Source organism: Equus asinus, chromosome 3 (assembly GCF_041296235.1).
Source record: "Equus asinus isolate D_3611 breed Donkey chromosome 3, EquAss-T2T_v2, whole genome shotgun sequence".
NCBI lineage: Eukaryota > Metazoa > Chordata > Mammalia > Perissodactyla > Equidae > Equus > Equus asinus.
In genome coordinates this window covers 40,253,906-40,273,656 of record NC_091792.1, presented here as the reverse complement: position 1 = coordinate 40,273,656, position 19,751 = coordinate 40,253,906, and the positions used below count along the sequence as shown (strand labels likewise).

Genomic DNA, 19,751 nt, shown 5'->3' with positions numbered 1-19,751 from the left:
TAGATGGGAAATGTCCCCAGAGGATGTTCATTTGCCGCCTATGCGTTCATTTCATCATCACTTAGCACACAGGTGTACGGACAGGGGCCCATGACTTCAAATCCTGTGACTGTCCTGATCCCCGTGGCTAGTCTGGCCCAGTGGTTTTCAAATTAGAGTGACAACTGTCATCTGGGAACTTAGTATAAATGCAATTTCCTTGGCTCTGCTGCAAAGGCACTGATCCGGTAAGTGAGGGTTGGGCGGGGGCTGGTGGGGAGCTGGTGGGGAGCTGGTGATGGAGTTCTTTTTAACGTGCACTTCAAGATGCTGCTGAGGTGGGTGGCTCGGAGACGACACTTTGAGGACAACGGCTTCAGCATTTTGGCCACCTTTGCTAAATACCAGCCTTGCTTTCCTCTTCTTTGAAAAAACAGGGCAAAAAGGAGGCCTGGCTTACTGCGGGTGAACATGAGACCTCAGAAACCAGGGCAAGGCTCATCAGCCAGGCTTGTGGAAAAAAAAAATACTGGACTAGTCGCCAAAATGAAAGTAGATTATATATCTAGTTAGAAATGGAGGCGGCAAGTTTCCATTGTAAGTGCCAGGGGTGGCGGTAGGATGGTAAGGTAATGCTTGAAAGAAAGGGGAGTGCGGTCCCTTCCCCCTGTTCTTGATGGGCGGAGGGAGAAAACGAGAGTCCAGCTAAGAAGTTTCTGCTGCTTTACTCACCACTGTGTCCTGGCGTCTTATCACTCATTCATGTTTGCAAAGTGTTCTCAGCCTCTCTGGTTAAAACAAGGGACAAACCATCAGCAACATGTTGATTATTATGACGTTGAAGGAGAGGCCCAGCATGAATACTCAGATAGCCACTGATACCCCAAATGCAGGACTCGCTAGCAGGACAGACGGACAGACTGACAGACGGACAGAGGAATGGACTGTTGGCCAGAACTTCAGAATGACATAAACTAAACCTTATGCTACACACTGCCCCTCTACCCTCCAAACCACAGTCCCCATCCAAAGTCCAAGATGGAGTCTGTAACATGGCTGCCATGGCTGGTGTCATCTCTGCTGAAAGGTGACCAGACCTAGGAAAGCCCTCAGTACCAACGCCATGGGCATCAGTTGTCGTGGAGGCTGCCCGGAAGGGGAGGCTGTGGAAATGGCCCACACACCTTTCCCAGCTCCTGGGGATTCAGGGCTCAGGCATGGACCCAGACTCAGCCAGGCAACCCCATCTGCTCGGCATTTTGAACCTTGAGTTAGTGAAGCAAAGAGTCAGCGATGAGGAGACTGTCTTTCAGGAAGTGACGATGATGGCAGCAGAGTGGTGACCATGCTCGGAGTCTGATGTGAGCAAAACCTTCACAGTCAGGTTCTAGGGCATGATTTTGACTGAGTTCTGGCCTTGGGGCTCCCTGACACTGAAGTGGCTGAGTGGGAACCAGGATCAGGCTGAATGGTGGCCCTAAAAAGACACGCCTGTACCCTGGAACCTGTGAATGTGACCTTATTTGGAAAAGAACCTTTGCGAAGGTAATTAATTCAAGGATCCTGGGTTATCTGAGTGGACCCTAAATCCAGTAAGTGTCCTTACAACAGAAAGAAGAGGAGAAGAGAAGAAGACACAGACACGCAGGAAAAGGCCATGTGAAGAGATGGGAGCTACACAGCTACAAGCCAAGGAAGGCCTTGAGCCACCAGAAGCTGGGAGGGGCAAGGACGTATTCTCCCCTAGCACCTTCAAAGGGACTGTGGCCCTGTTGACACCTTGATTTGGGACTTCTGGGCTCTAGAACTGTGAGAGAATCAATTTCTCTTATTTTCAACCGCCCAGTTTGTGGTACTTGGTTACGTCAGCCCTAGGACACTAATATGGGAGCTTAGCAGCCGTGGTGCTGGTGGGCTCCTCCACAGGCGATGAAAGTCACTGAAAATGATGAGAGGAGCCAAGGTGGAGGAGAAATTAGCGAGCCAGAGCGGGAGTTATGAGTGAATAGGAGACTCATCAGGGCCGGTAAAGACAGCATGAGGAAAGGCAGGCTGTGATGAACCTGGCTAGCACAGCCTCACAGAAGCTGTGGTTTTTAGAGAAAAGAGAAAGAGAAGCAAGTTGGAAATGGCGATGGGCGAGGGTTCCCATGGAAGCATTTTCCGGGGGGACAGTCCGTTTCAGTCAACACAGAGATGGAGGGAATGCTCAGAGAAAGGGTTGTAGGTGTGGACTCTGCCGGTCACAGCAGAGCTGGGAGCGAAGGGAGAGGGGGCAGTGGGTCCATTTAGGAGACATGGAGAGCGGACAGGGATGCGAGTCAGGGACCACTGCTCAGAGGCGTGGACTTCTCACGGGACTGAGTCGATAGGCTGGTGAGTTCACAGCACTGAGTCCTGAGGTGTTGAGAGGGTGGTGGGCTAGCGGCCGGGGGCTGTGCTTCTGAACACTCGGCTTTATTGTCCTTGGGCCTTTCGGAACAACTCCCTCTGACAGCTCGAGGCCTGCGGCCGCGTGGGCACTGTGCAGGGCGCACCTGTGTGCGTGCCCTGGCTCCAGCCTCCAGCTGGCTTTGCACTTTCTACGGTCCTTTCCTCGGGGCAGAGCTGGAGCGTTTGAGCCTGTTTGCCTAGATTAATGTCCAGATTACATCTCAAGATTTATATTAATGTGTGTCCAACAAGAAGGGGTCTGCTGAATAAATTATGATACATTCATACAGTGGATTGTTACGTGAAATACAAATTATGTGGTTGAAGAAAATGCTCACAATACATAAAGTGCAAAAATCAAGCTCCAAAACATACAACACAATCCTAATTTGGCAAAACAAACAAGCAAAAGTGTATCTACAGGCATACGTAGGCCTGGAAATAGACTATATTATAATATCATACTGTCAATGACAACAGGCCTCTGGGAGTAGGAGGGTGGGAAATTTTTACTTTCTTCCTACTTTACTGTATATTCCAAAAATGACAATGAATGTTTATCACTTGGTGATCTGAGGAAAAAAAGGAAGAAAATTAGTTCTGAGGAAAACACTTCCCAAATGTTTTTTTTTCTCGCTCTCTCTCTGTGTCTGAGACAAATATTTAAGGAAACTTTTGAAATTTTCATGGGGTGATTGATGCAGGTAAGAAAATAAATTGTCCAAACCAAATAAAATGGAAAATAAAGAAACTTGTCCCAGTTTCCTTTGGCTCACATCAGGGTGGCACTTCTCCGTGGTCCACCTGTGCCCCTCACATGACACGCCCTCCTCACCCCCCCCCCCCCCCCCCCGCACTCATTTCCTCCTACACACATCATTAGGGGCTCCTTGAACTCGATCTTTGGCTGTCCCTCCAACACTGAATCAAAGGACCCGGAGTTGGAACGACCGTGGTGTTCTGGATCTGGGGATATTTCTACAATGTCCCCGATGAGTGGCCTCCTGGACACGGCCTGTTCCTGTTTAGATGTGACACCCACCATGTGCACGGCTGAATCTTTTTTCTTCTAAGACCTGCCGGCCCTCACCTAGTACCTTTAAGGGACTCCAGGCGCTCAGCCTCCATTTCTGTAACAGTAACTCCGGTAACTCCGGCTGCTTCCAGGTTGGGGCAGCGTCCCCCCACCACCCAGGCCCCTCCCTCCCTTCCAGCCCGGCTCCCACTCCTCTTCAGCTCCCCCCATCCTCTCCTGGCCCTCAGACTTGGACACCCTGTCTGACTCTGCTCCTGACCTTGGGACTCAGCCAGTATTAACTCTTGGGTTTAGACTTACTCTCTGCCTCCTTCTGCTTTATCCCACCCCAACATGATGTCCCTGCCTCTGTGGACCCCTTGGGACTGTCCCTTTCGCCTCTGCCCTGGTTGAGTCTTTGAAATCAGAGAAGAGTGAAGGGAAGAAGGTTTAGACAGATCTCTTTCTGTGTATCTTCCGTAGTTTGCATTTGTTTCAAGTGGACCCATCTTCAGGATTTTTGATCCTACTGCAATTTCAAGTCATTTATAAATATGATTTGCATGTTGTCTCTGCCCTCTTAAAAGTTACTGATGAGCTTGTTGAATGGGCTAAGGACAGAGCCCAGGGGCAGGGCTCCGGAAAATTCCCGTAGGACTGACACTCGCAGGACGTGGTAACTGAACCCATCCATCATCGATGATTCAGCCTGTGGTCCTCCACATGTTGACAAGGCTGAGGTCAAGGGCCTCGCCAAGATCCCAGCACAAAAATCTCAGGGCTGCCCTGCTGAGCCAGGCCAGGGTTCTTCCTCAACCACCGTGCTGGTGAGCAACTCAGAGCCTCACTCTCCCAGGCTGTAAAACGAGGACGGTGGCCATAGTGGTCACAGCCCCTTTGAGACGATGTCTGTGAAAGCACTTTGTGGCTTATAATTTGCAAGTGTCACCCAAATAGTAGTGGCTGTCAGTTGAAACCGTACCAAAACAAGGCTGGGAGTCCAGTGTGACTCGTTTTGTTGATCTGTGCTCTTCCCAATGATCACGACTTCCCATTCTCAACACTCACAAATCATCATTGAGTAATCTGTTCTAGAATGTTGCTAGGAATTTCTGTCAAACTCAATGGTCCACAGCTCATGAAACGAATCCTCTTCCTTCTTTTGGAAACTGAAGTAAACCACCACGCTGTGATGTACCACTGATATGAGAGTAGTATCCAGATTATGTATACAACTCCTATAATACAATAAGCAAAAGATAAACAACCCAATAGAAAAACTGGCAAATGACACAAATAAGCAGTTCACAGAAGGTGAAACACTCATAGCCCATACAAATACCAAAGCCGCTCCACCTCATTTGTAATCAGGGAAATGCAAATTAAAATCGTGACGAGAAACCATTTCGCACCTCTTAGATTAAGAAATATAAAAGTCTGACAATTCCAAGTGCTGCGAGCCACAGAAGAAGGGAGCTGCACTCCCCGCAGTGGGGTGGGAATTGGGGGGCTCTGGAGAGCAACCCGTAGGCGTCTAGCTAAGCTGAAGACGCGCAGACTCCACTCTCAGCCAGACACGCCTACGCATACACCCGCGGTCAGTTCTTGCGCATGCGCCCAAGGAGACGTGGGCCCAACAGTTCACAGCAGCGTTATTTATTAGGAGAAAACGTTCAAACAACTTAAATGTCCATCAATAAGAAAATGGCTTTAAAAATCGTAGTATATTTGTACAATGGAATTCTATTCTGCAGTTAAGATGAATGAACATGAGAGGGCATATAAAGGAAGGCTTCCACGTCCTGGTAATGTTCTGTGTGTCTTTTTTAAGCTAAGTGATGAGGCGGAGATGCGATCACTTTGAAAAAAAAATTCCTTGAATTGTACCTTTGGAGCTGTACAAATGGATATTAAACTTAGAGAAAAAAGTGTACCAAAAAATGCCTGAACGTGAACTACTGGATCATCATAGATTGACCTCAAAAATAGGGTTAAAAAAAGCAGATGTTGCAGCCTGGCCCTGTGGCATATTGGTTAAGTTCCACCCTCCCCCTCGGTGGCCCAGGGTTTGCAGGTTGAGATCCTGGGCGCCGACCTACACGCTGCTCATCAAGCCATGCTGTGGCTGCATCCTACACACAAAATCGAGGAAGATGGCTGCAGATGTTGGCTCAGCAGCAATCCTCCTCAGGCAAAAAAAGGAAGATTGGCAGCAGGCGTTAGCTCAGAGCCAATCTTCCTCACCAAAACACTCACACACACACACACAAACAGATGTTGCTGAAGGCTGCATAAAGTATAGTGCCATTTATGCACAGTCTAAAAACCTGCCAAACAATTAGGTAGTTGTTTATGGAGACACACAGGTGTGGCAAAGTATACAAACACACATGGTGGTGTGGAGGCAAAGGGAATGGTTTAGAAGGGGCATGTGCAACAATGTATCTGTAAACTTTTATTTCTTAAACTGGGTGGTAGATCCACAGTATATCATCATCATGTTATTAATGTTTTCATCTAAGTGAAATATTTTATTTAAATTTTTAATCAAAAATCAGGATCCACAATGTTTCTCTCTCCAATTTTCTGGCTCCCTCCTTATCTCCAGGATTTTCACAGATGACTTCAGAAGCTGACAGTCCTGTCTACATGTTTTTCTCATGCCAAGAGGAAGTCATTGTTAAAACCCTGGAGCCAGATTGCCTGGACTCTGCCATTTCCCAGCTGTGTGACCTCAGGCAAGTGGTTTAAACTCTCTGTGCCTTAGTTTACTCATCTATAAAATGGGGGTTATAACAACCCGTACCTAACAGGGGTGTTGATGGGATTAACTGAGTTAAAATACTGAGAACTGTGCCTGGCGTATGGTATACACCGTATGTGGTAGTGCTTATGGTGAGCGTGCCAGGCCAGACATCTGGGTGATAAAGAAGCTGAGCGCTCCTTCTGTGCTAACGTGCATTCCACACTCAGCATTGTTGTCGCACCCTTTCCAGCCCTCTTCTTAACAGAAGGTACGGGAACAAAGCAACAGCAGAGCATCCCCATATTCTGACTGTTTTCTTCATGCTCCCTCCCCAGGCAAAGGCCTATTCCTTTTTCTTTTGTCATCTTTATTTACCCTTCGCTCCACAGCCCCGCTGTTGTCAGCTTTAGCCCTCTTCTCAAGCGTGAGGACATTCTGCAGAGGCCGGCTCCCTGACCTTCTGCTTCAGAGGCCATTAATTGTTTTGTTGGGTCCATATGGTGTTTTAAAAATTTTGAAACAGTTGCTTACATTTACAAATCAGAAGAGTTCCCATTAAAGTCTCGATCCATAGCTTCTCTTGAAAAATGGGAAGATCTAGCAACATCGGGCTCGTATCCCCGTGTGACAACCATTGATTCGGACTGAGTGATGGCCCCAGCGAGCTCCACAGCCTTACCCGGGGTGCCACCCACAGAGGACAGGTGTGCCCCATGCAGAGGTACCTGCCAGGGTGAAAAGGGGCACTGAAATCACCCCAGGCTCTGCTCACCAAGCTGTGGCCCTGACTTGGGGACGCCTCTCCCAGAATAAAGGTCCTTGTTTCCCAAATAAGACAGAGACCTCATGTGGGCTTGAGGTGGCCCTGTTCTGTCGCCTGGCTTGCTCTGGGCATTTGAGTTAGCAAATGCCACTTAGGCTGGAGGTCCCATGCCTTCCTCTATAGTACCATTCTGCTCTGGGTCCCTCTGCCCATCTTTAAAATTTGAGCCTTCTATAAAGTGTGTCTACCCTTTAAGGTCCTGTGAGGAAGCACCTCAAAGTGACTCCTTTGTGGAGAAAACATTTCATCGAAGTTGAATCATTCATCTGAAATTCCCTGGAAATGTGAATTCTCTGTGATGAGTGTAGGTTGGCACTTTTAGGGCACCTGTGCCATCATTGCTGCCTCCCACCTAGACAGCGACTGCTAATCATTCCCAGATCAGCTGGCTGGTGTCTGGAGGAGGGCGAGGCTGTGGGGGGTGCGGGGCACAGCGGGGATGCAGGAGGGGGCTGGAGCAGGAGGGCAGTGCCTCCGTGTGGCCTGGAGGATGGCTCAGTAGAAGGCCCTTGAGATGTTCGGAGCCTCTGGAATTTCTTCATAATTGCGTATGTCTGTCCCTCATCTGGTTTTCTCTGTGATCTGCCAGTAACAAGCATTAACCCAAAGGAATTAAATGCAAATATGTGGGAGCAACAAGAAAAAAATTAAGCTTCAAGACTGTCAATTCAGCAGATGATTTTGGAGAAAGGGAAAGCAAAGGGATGGTGGGTGCAGCTCTGACACCTGACAGGGGAGGGAAACGGGGCTGAACTCCAGGATGGCAGGAGGAAGCGGGCCTGGAGAGGAGGAGAGGGTGAGGCGGGCAGATCTAGCAGGAAGTCGGCAGGCTTCTCAAGACATGGCCTCTTCCTCCAACTGTAGGCTCCTTCATATTTCTCTGCTTGGAATCTGATTTCTGAGGAGCTCTCTTTTTTCTGGACGATTTTCTTTTTTAGGATCTCAGATCTTGAAATCTGTCATTCTAAAGTTGGTTAATGTCTAACCAAGAAGTCAGATGTCATGCAGACCCCCCTGTGAGGGCTGTTCTGTTATTTCGGCAGTCTAAGGCTATGCTTGGGATACAGATGGGTCCAAGGCACCCACCATCCCCACCCTGCCAGGGTCACCAACGTTTTTCTCCTTTGGCCCAAATTAGATGCAGACCAGAGCACTCCGGGCTGCCTCTGGGAGTCGTTTTACCGAGCCTTCAGTGCTTAGATGGGACTCACCTTAACTGGGACTTTGTAAATTGGAGGGAAAGGAGGATATTGGGGCGTGATGTGCAAGCAGCTTGAGGTGGCAGGCATCCTTAAGTCTCTTTTACTTTCGAGTTTCAGGTTTAGTGGGGTTTTTTTGTACCTTTCTTTCAAAGAAAGAACTGCAAACCCAGTTATCAGATTTCTGCCCAGGACTGAATACACACTCCCGGGCTGCCAGGAAGATGGGGTGGGGGTGGACAGCAGCTGAGTGAGCCAGGGAGGGGAGCTGACGCACACCAAGCAGGTGTCGACTAATTCCACTGGCAGCTCGCTCTCTCAGAGAGTGGCAAAGAGGGGACACTTTGTAACTTTCACGTGTGGTTTGCCCTGATAAGGATGAAGTCTGCAGCACGGGTCACTGCCTGTTGTTTCAGAAAAAAATTAAGGAGAAAAATTGTTTCCTTGATTTTTTTAATATGTCAAAACATAGGTGGAAGAAAAGTACTTAAGGGAGAAACTCAAAAGGCAATGCAAGTCTAATGATATCCGTTGTACTTAGTGAGTGGGTGCAAGAATTAATGAAAGGGGTTCCGATCAAGTTTCCGGAGTTCTGAGTTCCTATGGCCCAGACCTGTTGCCCGTGTGAAGCTGTCTCAGAACAGAAAAGGAGCACATTTCACTCTTTGTGTGTGATGGACTGAATGCTTGTGTGCCCCCCAAATTCATGTGTTGAAACCCTTCTCCCCAGAAGGGAGATAACTGGGATTGGTAAGTCAGCGCCCTTATAAGAGTCATGAGAGAGAGCTTGCTTCCTCTTTCTGCTCTCTGCCACGGGAGGATACAACGAGAAGCAGGCGTAACCTGGCCTATTCTGATCTGTACAGAAAATTATATTTATCAGTAAACACATAAGCTTATATGCAATACACGCAGACACACACACACACTACACTTCCCAGAAAAAAATTGTATAGGGGCCCGCCCCGTGGTGTAGAGGTTAAGTTCAACACACTCCGCTTTGGTGGCCTGGGTTTGTGGGTTCAGATCCTGGGCATAGACCTACACCACTCGTCAGCCATGCTGTGGCAGCAGCCCACATGCAAGATAGAGGAAGACTGGCACAGATGTTAGCTCAGGGTGAATCTTCCTCAAGCAAAAAAAGAGGAAGATTGACAACAGATGTTAGCTCAAGGTGAATCTTCCTCAGCAAAAAAAAAAAAGAATAAAAAAATTGTATGTCTTGTGGGTCCTGTCATCACCTTCTCACAATGCCATCTCTTTTTACTATGAGTAGATCTAGCTCTCTTTGTGGGGAAAAAGGAAATATCAATGCAGACTGAGGCAAAAATGTGGAGCATGTAGACTGGAGATGAAAAGAAAGCACAGCAAAGGAGCAAAGAGTTGGAAAGGATGCTTCAGGATGTGGGGAGTACTGATTTGGGCGTATTTACAGTCCTTCTGAGTCCAAGATCTTTCCATTGAAACCTGGAGCTGAGAAAGGGGCTTTGCAGAGGGACTGAGGGGTTTAGTGGAAAGGTCTCTGAACTGAGTTCAGAGCTGAGTTTCCAGGCTCTATCCTTTCTTTATCATCCCCCAGTTCCTTTACCTGCATAGAAGGGAAAGTAAAATCCAACACTTTCATGGCCATTTCAGTGTGCTTGACCCTGGCCTCAGCGCTTTGTGTCTACTGAACCGTTTGATGCTCGTCATAACCCTTTGAAGTCGGTACTACTGTTACTCCTTGTAGTAGACTGAACAACAGCCCCCAAAGATACCAGACCCCAAGCCCCGGAACCCAAAAATGTCACCTCACACAGAAAAAGCTGTTTACAATGTGATTAAGGATCCTGAGGTGGGGAGATTATCCTGAATTATCTGGGCGGGTCCTAAATGCCATCGTGTGTCCTTATAAGAGAGAATCAGAGGGAGCTTAGAGACTCACAGAGTTGGAGAAGGCAGCGTGACCATGGAGCCAGGATAGAGGTGACATGGCCATAAGCCAAGGAATGCTGGCCACCACCCAAAGCTGGAAGAGGCCTTGAAAGTGTAGGGGAGAAAGACATTTCCTCTACCTTCTCTGGGTTCATCTGGCACGAGGACGAATTAAATTCACATGAGACAGAATAGCAGGAGAAAATGAAACAAAGCTTTATGAGGACCATGGCCCGAGGCCTTTGTTCCCGAAGGAAGAAAGGGCACCGAAGAAGTGGGGTGCACAGAGTGGTTATATACCCCCAAACAGGCTGTTTCACATATGATTGAAATGTCCCTCCCACAATAGTCACAAGATTGCCCTGTGGGCACAGCACTTGATGGACACAGCAGGTGGTGGGCCTGCTGTCTCGGAGGGCGTAGCAGGAGGCAAGTCTATTGTCTCAAGCTGGGTGGTCACAGGTGAGGGCAGCAATCAGTTCCTAGCCTAAGGAAAGATGCTTAATCCTTAAGGAAATGCCAACAATGGGAGGGAGAGGGAAGTTGCACCTTTATCTCAAGGGCCTTTGTTCTTGCCATAGTAAATGTTTTAAAGCAGATATACAATGCGTGCTCAATGGCCACAGTCAGGCCCTTTTGGAAAAAATAGCAAAGTCAGGCCAAATTAGGCTTACACCAAATGGCTTCCTCATGTACTCCAATATATCCCATTGCTTGCCATTCCTATTTGTCAATGTATACATGGGAGAGGCTCAGGCAAGCCAAGCAACTTGCCAAAATGGCCGAAACCACCACCCCGAATATCATATCCAGCTAAAGACAAAGGAGGATGCTGGGGGTGGGGGGAGTCAGTTACAGGAGGTTACCAGACAAGCACAATAAACAAATGCAGGTTTAAGTCCTTGCCTTTGGTATTGATTAAGAGTTTCTAGAGAGAAGGTCATCCCCTTTCTTCTTCCTGGTACAGAGAGGGAGGCACCTTTATAGGTAGAGATTTCCTTTACAATGTAAATGTATCCTAACAAAGGGCAAGCAAGTTCCACCCCTCAGAGCCTCCTTCCCTGTCCCAGTTTATCAAAGCAATCAGCCCCAAATAATCCTCATGCCAAAGAGACATATCTTGGGGTGACCAAGACCAGTCCCCCCACAAAAGCATGCTCTTCTGGAGCTCTGGAGGGACTCTCGTTTCAGACCTTTGGTCTCCAGAGTTGTGAAAGAACAAATTTCTGGTACCACATACAGAGTAGGTGGTAACTTGCTATACAAATTGTAAATCTGATACAGCAGCCGCAAGAAACTAATATACCCCCATCCTATAGATGAGGAAACTGAGACACAAAGAGATTACGCCACCTGCCTGGGTCCCCCAGCTGATGAGTAGCAGAACCAGATTTGAACCTGGAACAGAATGTCTCTAGGAAATTGAACTCTGAATGGCTCTGCCTGCTGCTGAGAGGACCCCTGACCCAAAGGATGCCAGGCCCCTGCTGCTAGGCATCGTATGAGTGGCTTTGCCTCAGAGGCAGAAGAGAGTCATCGAGGGCCCACCTTGGCCCCATGTTCCCTGCAGTTTCTGGCCGTCCCCTGGCACGGTCTCCACTGTTGATGCTGCAGAACGTCCCCCAGTCGACTGCGGCTTATTCTCTTGATGGTCCTCTTCCCTTAGGGACCAGCACTGTGGCAGAAGTGCTGTGCCACCAGGAGAGGGGTTACAGCTCTGCAGCTGCAGCGCCTGAAGTTTTCTCGTGGGCTCTGGTCTGGGCCAAAATGTCACGGAGAATCAGATTTATACATGATCTTGGGAAGAAACAGTGAGAGCAGACGTCAGAATTTGGTTCTTACTTAGTAAAGATGTGAATACAGACCTATCGGGACCAGGCAGGAGGCTAGAGGGGGAGCTGGTTTCCTGTCCTGGTAGGACCTGGGAGGGTCATAGGCCTGTGCCCCCTGCCAACACAGGCTCAGCCTTCCTCCCTAGATAAGCAAGGAAAGTTGTGCCACTCAGATAATGATGACACCCAGGCTCCCTCATGCATTTGTCCCTTTGGCTAATACCTTATGGCAGAGATCTCCAATATCTATTCTCCCCTTCTTGCCTCCCAGGAGAGGCCCTGGTTGTAGCTGGGCACAGGACTGCCCAGAACAAAGACCACATTCTCTTACCTCCCTTGCAACTAGGTGGGGCCATGTGAATAAGTTCTGGCTGATGAGGTGCAGGTAGAAATATGTGAGACTTTTAAGAAGCAACCTTAAAGGGTAGGATATGCCCTTCTTATCTTCCTCCTCTTTTCTGCTGTCTAAAATCTGGACCTGATGGCTGGAGCCCATGCAGCCATCGTGAAGCAACGAGGTGGAAGCTTCAAGTTGAGAGTGGTGGAGGAAAAAGAGAGAAGTCTGGGTCCCTGAAGCATCCTCCTAGCCATAGACTGCCTACCTTTGGTCTTCCTTTATAAGAGACCACTGCTATTTGGGATTTTAGCCTAAACTGACAAACTCCTCTTTCCACAATTGTAATCACTCTTATTTGTATGAGTCATCAGTGACCTTGCCTGACAAGAGATTCTTCGACTCCAAACACGCCTAACTCAACCAGCTTTGTTATTCCCACTTAAAGGTAAAGAAAGAAAAGGGAGAATACACATAGAGGGAAGCGGTCTGGTTCTGCATTAAATAAAAATGAAGCCGAAAGACAAAAGCTATTTTTAAATAACTTGAAAGCTGTGCCTATTAGGTCTCTGTTGCCCATTTGTTGAGTGGCTTGAACTGTCTTATTGTGCAGTTTCTGTTCCAAAAGAAGAAAAGCATGTATTCAGATCGCATGCAATGACTGCTCTTGTGTGTGTGCTTGTCTTGTGTTGCAGTGTCTTATATTCCCAACCACACGGAAAACGAACCCAAAGCCAGGGACCACGTCTAATGCGTGTTGCGTCTCCTTTGTAGAGCTGGGCGCATGGGCTGCCTCGTATAGACGTGCTTACTGGCATTATACCTGTTAAACTGTTATCAGAATTGCTTTAGCTAGGCCAGCTGTCTGCACATTCACACGTGTCTCACTTTGTTTCCCTTCTCCTAGTTTACTCAAAGAAATTTCTAATCGTCTCTAAAATTTCTCCTCTAAGTAATCTTTCGTGGCTTTCTTCTCTGTTCTGAGATTTAGATGTAAATAAGTTTTGACTTGCAAATTCCAACGCAGCAGCCGAATGCTTCAAGCTGAGGCTTCTTTCTCTTTCTCTATGAAGACTCCTTCAGGAAAATAACTTTGTTCTTTAAAGACGCAAAATTTCTCGTTCGGAAAGCAGCAGTATTATAATTGCCTTTTATTATGATTATCTTATACAACTTTTGTTAGAATTGCATTAAAATAGCAATCTGCTGGCGTAAACACACTTTCACAAATGCATGCTGTATTTATATGCTGTCTTACAGTTTTTCTTCAATGAGTTTACATTTTTTATACTTTCTGCAAAGGAAATTACTATTGCATCAAGCTGTTTCATTGTTAGTTACGTTTTGAAAGAACATGTGCTCTCAGACTCCTTCACCACATGCTTTAATCTCACTATTGATAACTGAACAGAAATTAAATTGGTGTTTCCAAAACTAACCTTTCTGCTTCAAAGGTCAGCTGGTCTTGACTCAGTCTCACGGGTTACAGGTGGGAATATGGACTTCAGATTACCCCAAACTGTCCTCCTGAGGCTTCTCATGACATTCGGGAAGAAGCTGTCAAAGAAAATGGGGAGCAGCAACATTCATTCCAAAATAGCTCTTTTCTACAAATGGAGTCCATGTCCAGTCTCCGGGGGACAGATATAAACTTAGGGGTTTGACACGGAGCCAGTCAATGATAAACCAGGCAAGCTTGTTGAGTCAGTTTGTGGAACATGTTTTAACTGTAGCTGTTCCACATCAACGAACTGGAAGAATTTTAAAAGAAAGTCATCCAATTGAAGATGGAATATGGTAAAAACCATACAGCCAGGATCCCCTTCGCCTTGCTGAAGGCAATGGTCTGCGTTGCTGCCCGCACTCGAGGCGTCTGGGCAGAGACACACATCAGACCCTAACCTGGGAGCTTGGGAGCACTGGATTGTTCCAGCAAGAGTTTCCACGGGACTTAGTGTTGCCAAGAACAAGCCCTCAAGGGCTTGATGTGATCAGAGTCACATCTCTCTGATAATCAAGTAGAAATTCATAAACAAAGTAGACAGTAGAGACTATGGGTTCTGTAAGGAATAGATGTTTATCTAGAAAGGGTTTTCTCCCCTCTCCGTGTTGCATTTAACTGAAACAGGGAGCAAAATTCACGGAGTAATTTTGTGTAAGCAGAAAAGACAAATTACTTGAGGCAGAAACTGAAGCTGATGTTCCTGGATGCCGTCTCTCTCCGCCCTCTCTTTATGGACTGTGTCATCCCTTATTCCCGGTCTCTGATCGCAGCCAGCTAAGGTCAGGATTTGCCATCAGTTGCCCAGTTTACTGTAAGAGCCCTCTACTCCCATTTCTCAGCCCCACTCAGCCTCCTCACTACGGCCGCCATGATTGTTTTTAACACTGGTGTTTGCCAAGTTACTCTCTGAGAGGAACTCTTTGATGCCTTCCTGTTCTCCTCAGAATAAAATCGAAGTACTTACCGTATCCTTCAGGTGCTCTGGGACCTGCCTACTTCCCCTGAGCCTCCTCTCCGGGCTTCCTACACGCTTTGCCCCAGTCTCCCAGAACAGCCTCAAACTCTTCTGGCTGTTTCATGCCTTTGCACAAGATCTCCCTTCTGCCAGTGTGTCCTCTCCTCCCTCCGCTCCCTTCATCTGTTCATCTCCTGGCCCCATACTCGGTTCCTAAGAGTCAACTCAGGAAGCCTTCCCTAACCTTTCAGTACCCTCCTCAGGGCTCCATCCTGTCTCGGGCACATCCTGTATCGGGTGATACATGTGAACTGCTGTACATTGTCAGCACCAGTGAAATATAAGTAGACTCTAAGATCCCTACAGGCAGGGCTGTGCATTGCTCATCAGTGCTTAGCACGGTGTCTGGCCCAATTATATATTCAATAAATATTAATTGATTCAATGAGTGGGTCCATGGGCCTATAGAAATAGAGTGAAGGAACCTTAGCTATGGTGCCTACTGCAAATCAAGACACCATCGAGCCTTTCTCTCCTTTTCCTTCTCCATGAGTCTCCCACTTCACCCTCTTTCCATCTTTCCCTCCTGGACTCTGCATAGGCACCAGCATCATGGGCAGGCCCCTGAGAACAAACTGAAGGTTGGGGAAGGTGAGGAATGTTCTAGAAAAGTGCACTTGTCTGTTTCTCTATCCATTTCCATCTAAGTTCCTAATATCCACCATCATAGTGGATACTGGGTGTGAGCCACAACAAGAATTTGGAGGAGAATAAGCAAAGGGATTGGGGAAGGATAAGGGGAAAAAAATCCTTTTTTTTTTTTCACCACGAGTGGAAATACAATACCATAAGATGAGGTTATGAAGAACTTCTTCAAATTGAGAGAGGTACTGTTGAATATATAAATAACAGAAAAATTTAAACTTCCTATGCATATGTACGAGCTGTGCATATTCTTCTCCATTGCTCCCTCGGATCCGTGTTCTGAGCTGTTCCTCAGCCTGGCAGGCTGACGGCTCTGGGCTGCATCACCTGGGCTCCTTGGCCCCTGGCTCTGACTTGGGTCAGACCCATGGGAGGCACCATTAGTAGATTAGAGAGAAGGAGGAGAAAGAGGTGGAGGTATTCATTTCCTTTCTTCCCTCCTGTCTCCCTGGCTTCTGGCAGGGTTCACCTGTCCTGTTTTCAATGGAACTGCCAGACCAGCCACAGACAGGATGAAGGTGTCCACACTTATTGAAAGAATACGGTATCTGTAGCATTAAGTAAGTGGGCTTTGTAAATGTCATTACTATAAGAACAGAGGAAGCCAGAGAAATTCCTGCTGCAGTGGTTCCCAGCTGGCCTTTGGGGCCACAAGTGGACAGGGCCAAATGAGACTTCTCTGAGTTCTCTTTCCTATCTCTCTTTTCTGAGACAAGAGTCACTCCTGTCCACAAGCCCTGTGCTCAGGCCCCTTTCCCTTCACTCATTTAGCAAATATTGATAGAGTACCCAAGACATTGAATCTGCGGTGATGAATTTGAGCCACAATGGCATCCAATGGCAGCTTCCACTCTCCCTTTACTCAAAGACCAGAGTCAAATGTTCCCTCCGAAAGCCAGATATCTGCTGCTGCTTTCTTCTATGGTCTTTACGATTCTTCATTCTCCTACTCTCAGGTCAGAATGAGAAATCGCAAGAGTGTTCTCCATTGTAGGGAAAATTATTAAAGATGGATAAATTGCTGTAAGAGATTTATCTCTTACCGAAGTCAGGCACAGTTCTAAGCACTTCTACACGCATTGTCTAATTTAGTCATCTTAAAAACCCTTGAGGTGGCGAGCATGATTTCATAGATAAGAAACCTGATTACTGAGAAGTTACAAAACTTGCCCAAGGTTACACTGCCAGCTCCTGACTGCCAAGGCTGGATTCAGACACAGCGACGCCAGAATGCTTGCTCTTAACCACAACACTCTACCCCTGTGAGAACTCAGACAAGCCGGTCATTCTCTCTAAGCCTGAATTTCCTCCATTGAAAATAAGGGGGCAAGATTAAAGTCATTTTAAAAAGTCCCTCTTGCTCCAAAACTCTGTTGTCCTCAGGATGCTGCTTTACCTCTTTCCACCACCAGGTGGCGCACAGCCAACCGTGCGATCAGGTTTCCAGGGCTTCCGGGTAAAGACCTATTTGCCCCCTCAACTCTCTGACTGTGGCGTGGGAATGGAGTAGAAACTTGTTCCCAGTAGAAATCAGTGCTAAGCCACACAGCTTCCACATGGCAGAGCCAGGAGTTTAACCAGTTGGTCTGACTCTCATGGGCGTGATATTTCCATCAGCTGCATTGCTGCTACTCTTAGTCGACCGGTAAGACAGGAGACCTGGGTGTCAAGCCACTAGGTCCTGTCAGCTCTTTTGAAACACCTTTGTGTTTTCTGCAAATGGTGTGCTGGGATCAACATTCAAAGTAAATAAAGGTTAGGAAGTAGATGCATGCCATACCAAGGTGGACGTTCTAAATCAGTGAGAGAGAGAATTGCTGTCAGTAGCACACGCGAACCCACGCGCTGAAATCCCTGGGAGGCCTCTGGCCAGCAGCCCCATTTGTATACGTGAAAGTAAACTGAGCTTGGTCCGCAAAGATGGAGACGCGGTTTGCGATAGACGCACAACCTGGGGCTTGCTTCCCACGGAGACGGATTTGAAGTCCACGGATGGCATGTCCAGGGAGGATAAGACACAGAAGCATGGACGGATGGTCTCACCACATTCTTCTCCGACACCCTCAGGTGCTGAAAAGTTACAGGAATTGTCCTCAGTGCATTGACTCTTCCCTCTGGTGGAGTAAATGGCATCCTGGCTGGCCCAACCACAGCATGCCTGGTCTTCATGCTCTGAGATAAACCCTGGGGAAAGGAATCGGGGCATTGATGCCTGGGGAATTGGGAAGTGAAAGGGAAAAGATGGAGACAAGGATTCTCTCTTCTTAATGCTCTGCCTAAGGTTGATGTATGTGCGCATGTCCTAAATAGTAAAACTGGCCGTGACAGCCAGACATTAAACATTTCCAAGGAGAGAAGACACAGTTCTACAAGGTGAACAGGGCTACTTCATGAGGGTACAAGGACCCCAAGATCCAAAGTCATTGTTGGTACTAGCACTCCTACAGTGTTATCAGCTCACAACCACTCTCCAGATTCTGGAAGTGTCTGAAGGGAGATTTGATAACACAGGAATGTCAGACCAGTTATCTTGCGTAAACGTGAGGTCCCTGGGAATAGCCATCAAAATATCTGCTACAGAGAGGAAAATTATGAAGGTCATTATGTTCATTGAGAACTGAATTTTCCAACTTGGATTCCTGTTTTCTCTTTCTGGTGGAAAAGAAAAAAAATTATTTTAGTCTCTAAAAGTTAACTTTTTAAGAATTAAACTGACATGATGCATTTAGAAAGTTGGTGTGGTTTGTAAAGCTGGCTCCATGAGAATGGAGTTTATCTGCCCCTACAGCTAGGCCACCCAAACACCCCCAGAGCCAGAGATCAGCTTTGAATCCAGCATCAACACGCTTGATGGGAGCAATTAACACTGAGTCAGGTCCGAATACATGTTGGGAGCTGATATGACTTTCATCGTTGCAGCCCACCGTGTGAAGAAATATGCATTTATATTAGCTCTAGGTCAATGCCTGTGGCTCCCCGCATTTATGAGCTTGAAGTCTTGTCAGGCTGAACAAATAAAATCATACTCGTTGCTCCCTTGGCCCCACCATCTTCCCTGGCATTGACTGTTCTTCCCATGAAATGTCAGCTCTCATCAGCAAAGAGAACAAAGAAAGCCAGAATATTAGCTTGAGGAGAACTAAGACACCATCTGGTGGCCATTCACTATAAATCTTTGCCTCAGATGCAAATTCCTCGCACAAAGGAGCTGGATCTTTTGATTTGTAGGCTGCGGGGAACCAGTCTGTGTTACCTATGAAAGCCTGGGAACTTGCACAGCGTGGCGGGCCTCTTTTTAATTTTCCCCCGATTTAAAGTACTCGACCCCAAGTTTCATAACAACATCCCAACCCCACAGCACAGGCTGCAAACTCCCCTTTGAGGCCTTTCACAGAATGAGGGAAAGAAAGAGCCGTGTGAGTTCCGAGGTTTTATCCCCGAGTTGAGAGAGTTCTTGAAAGGAAAAAATGCCGGAGGAATTCTGATTTTTTTCCCCATGAATGTTCTGCAGTAAAATAGAAAAAAAAATATGAAGAGCTCGTCTATCAGGTTCCCCTTCTCATTTACAACTTCCTTCACTGTCTAAAGACCATTTTCACGAGACTAATGCATTACAGACTTAACCTTCTCCAAGTGCAACCTCTTGCCTTGGGCTTCCTGACCACAAACTGGCCTTTGTCTTCTTTGGTAGATGGCAGTGACTAAAGTGACCCCAACTTGACATTTTTGATCAGTAACCACAGAACAAGGCTGTCCCTGAGCAAAATCCCTCAGCAGTCTCTCTCCAGGGTCCCTCACCCCCACCCAACTGTCAGGGCCCACCCTTTCTCCTCTAACCCCTTCTCTCCCTAACTCTTCAGTGGCCCATCCTGACCACAGCGGGAAGTTTGTGCCCCAGTTTTGAAGAATCTTGCTTGCTAAAGTAAAACATTCTCTGAGAGTACTTGTGTTTTAAAAGGGCTCTGCAAAATCTGCAGGAGCCAAAGGATAGGATTTCTAATAGTGTAATTTGGGGATCGGGGTTGATCATGTTGTGAAAAGTGGCTCTGGGCAGTAGATCCTGTTTGAAGCCCCTGCTTTGCATCCTGGTAAGGCTGGCCCTCCAGAGAGGATATCTAAGGCCCTGAACTTTGTGTCCTAAAAAGGAACACCCTTCTCCCTAATGCTGGGACCCCAGTGCCCACGACTGTCCTCGAGGTGAGCTATGTACCTTTACCACTTCTTTCTCCTGCTGTGGTTGGGAGAGCTGTGTTCAGACTTGCCTGTTCTGAAATAAATAGTCGGGCACTTCTCAGAAACGGGTACTTCACGT

General features: G+C 47.3%; 1 long non-coding RNA gene across 1 annotated transcript in view; it reads right to left on the bottom strand.

Moving 5' to 3' along the window:
* Positions 1 to 8,546: 8,546 nt before the first annotated feature.
* Positions 8,547 to 19,751, bottom strand: part of LOC106848542 (uncharacterized) — a 75,797-nt gene continuing 64,592 nt past the window's right edge. The window contains exons 3-4 of the long non-coding RNA XR_006525549.2: positions 13,715 to 13,832; positions 8,547 to 11,906 (exon numbers count right to left, since the gene is read on the bottom strand). This is a non-coding gene — a long non-coding RNA (uncharacterized lncRNA). The remainder of the gene's footprint in view (positions 11,907 to 13,714; positions 13,833 to 19,751) is intronic.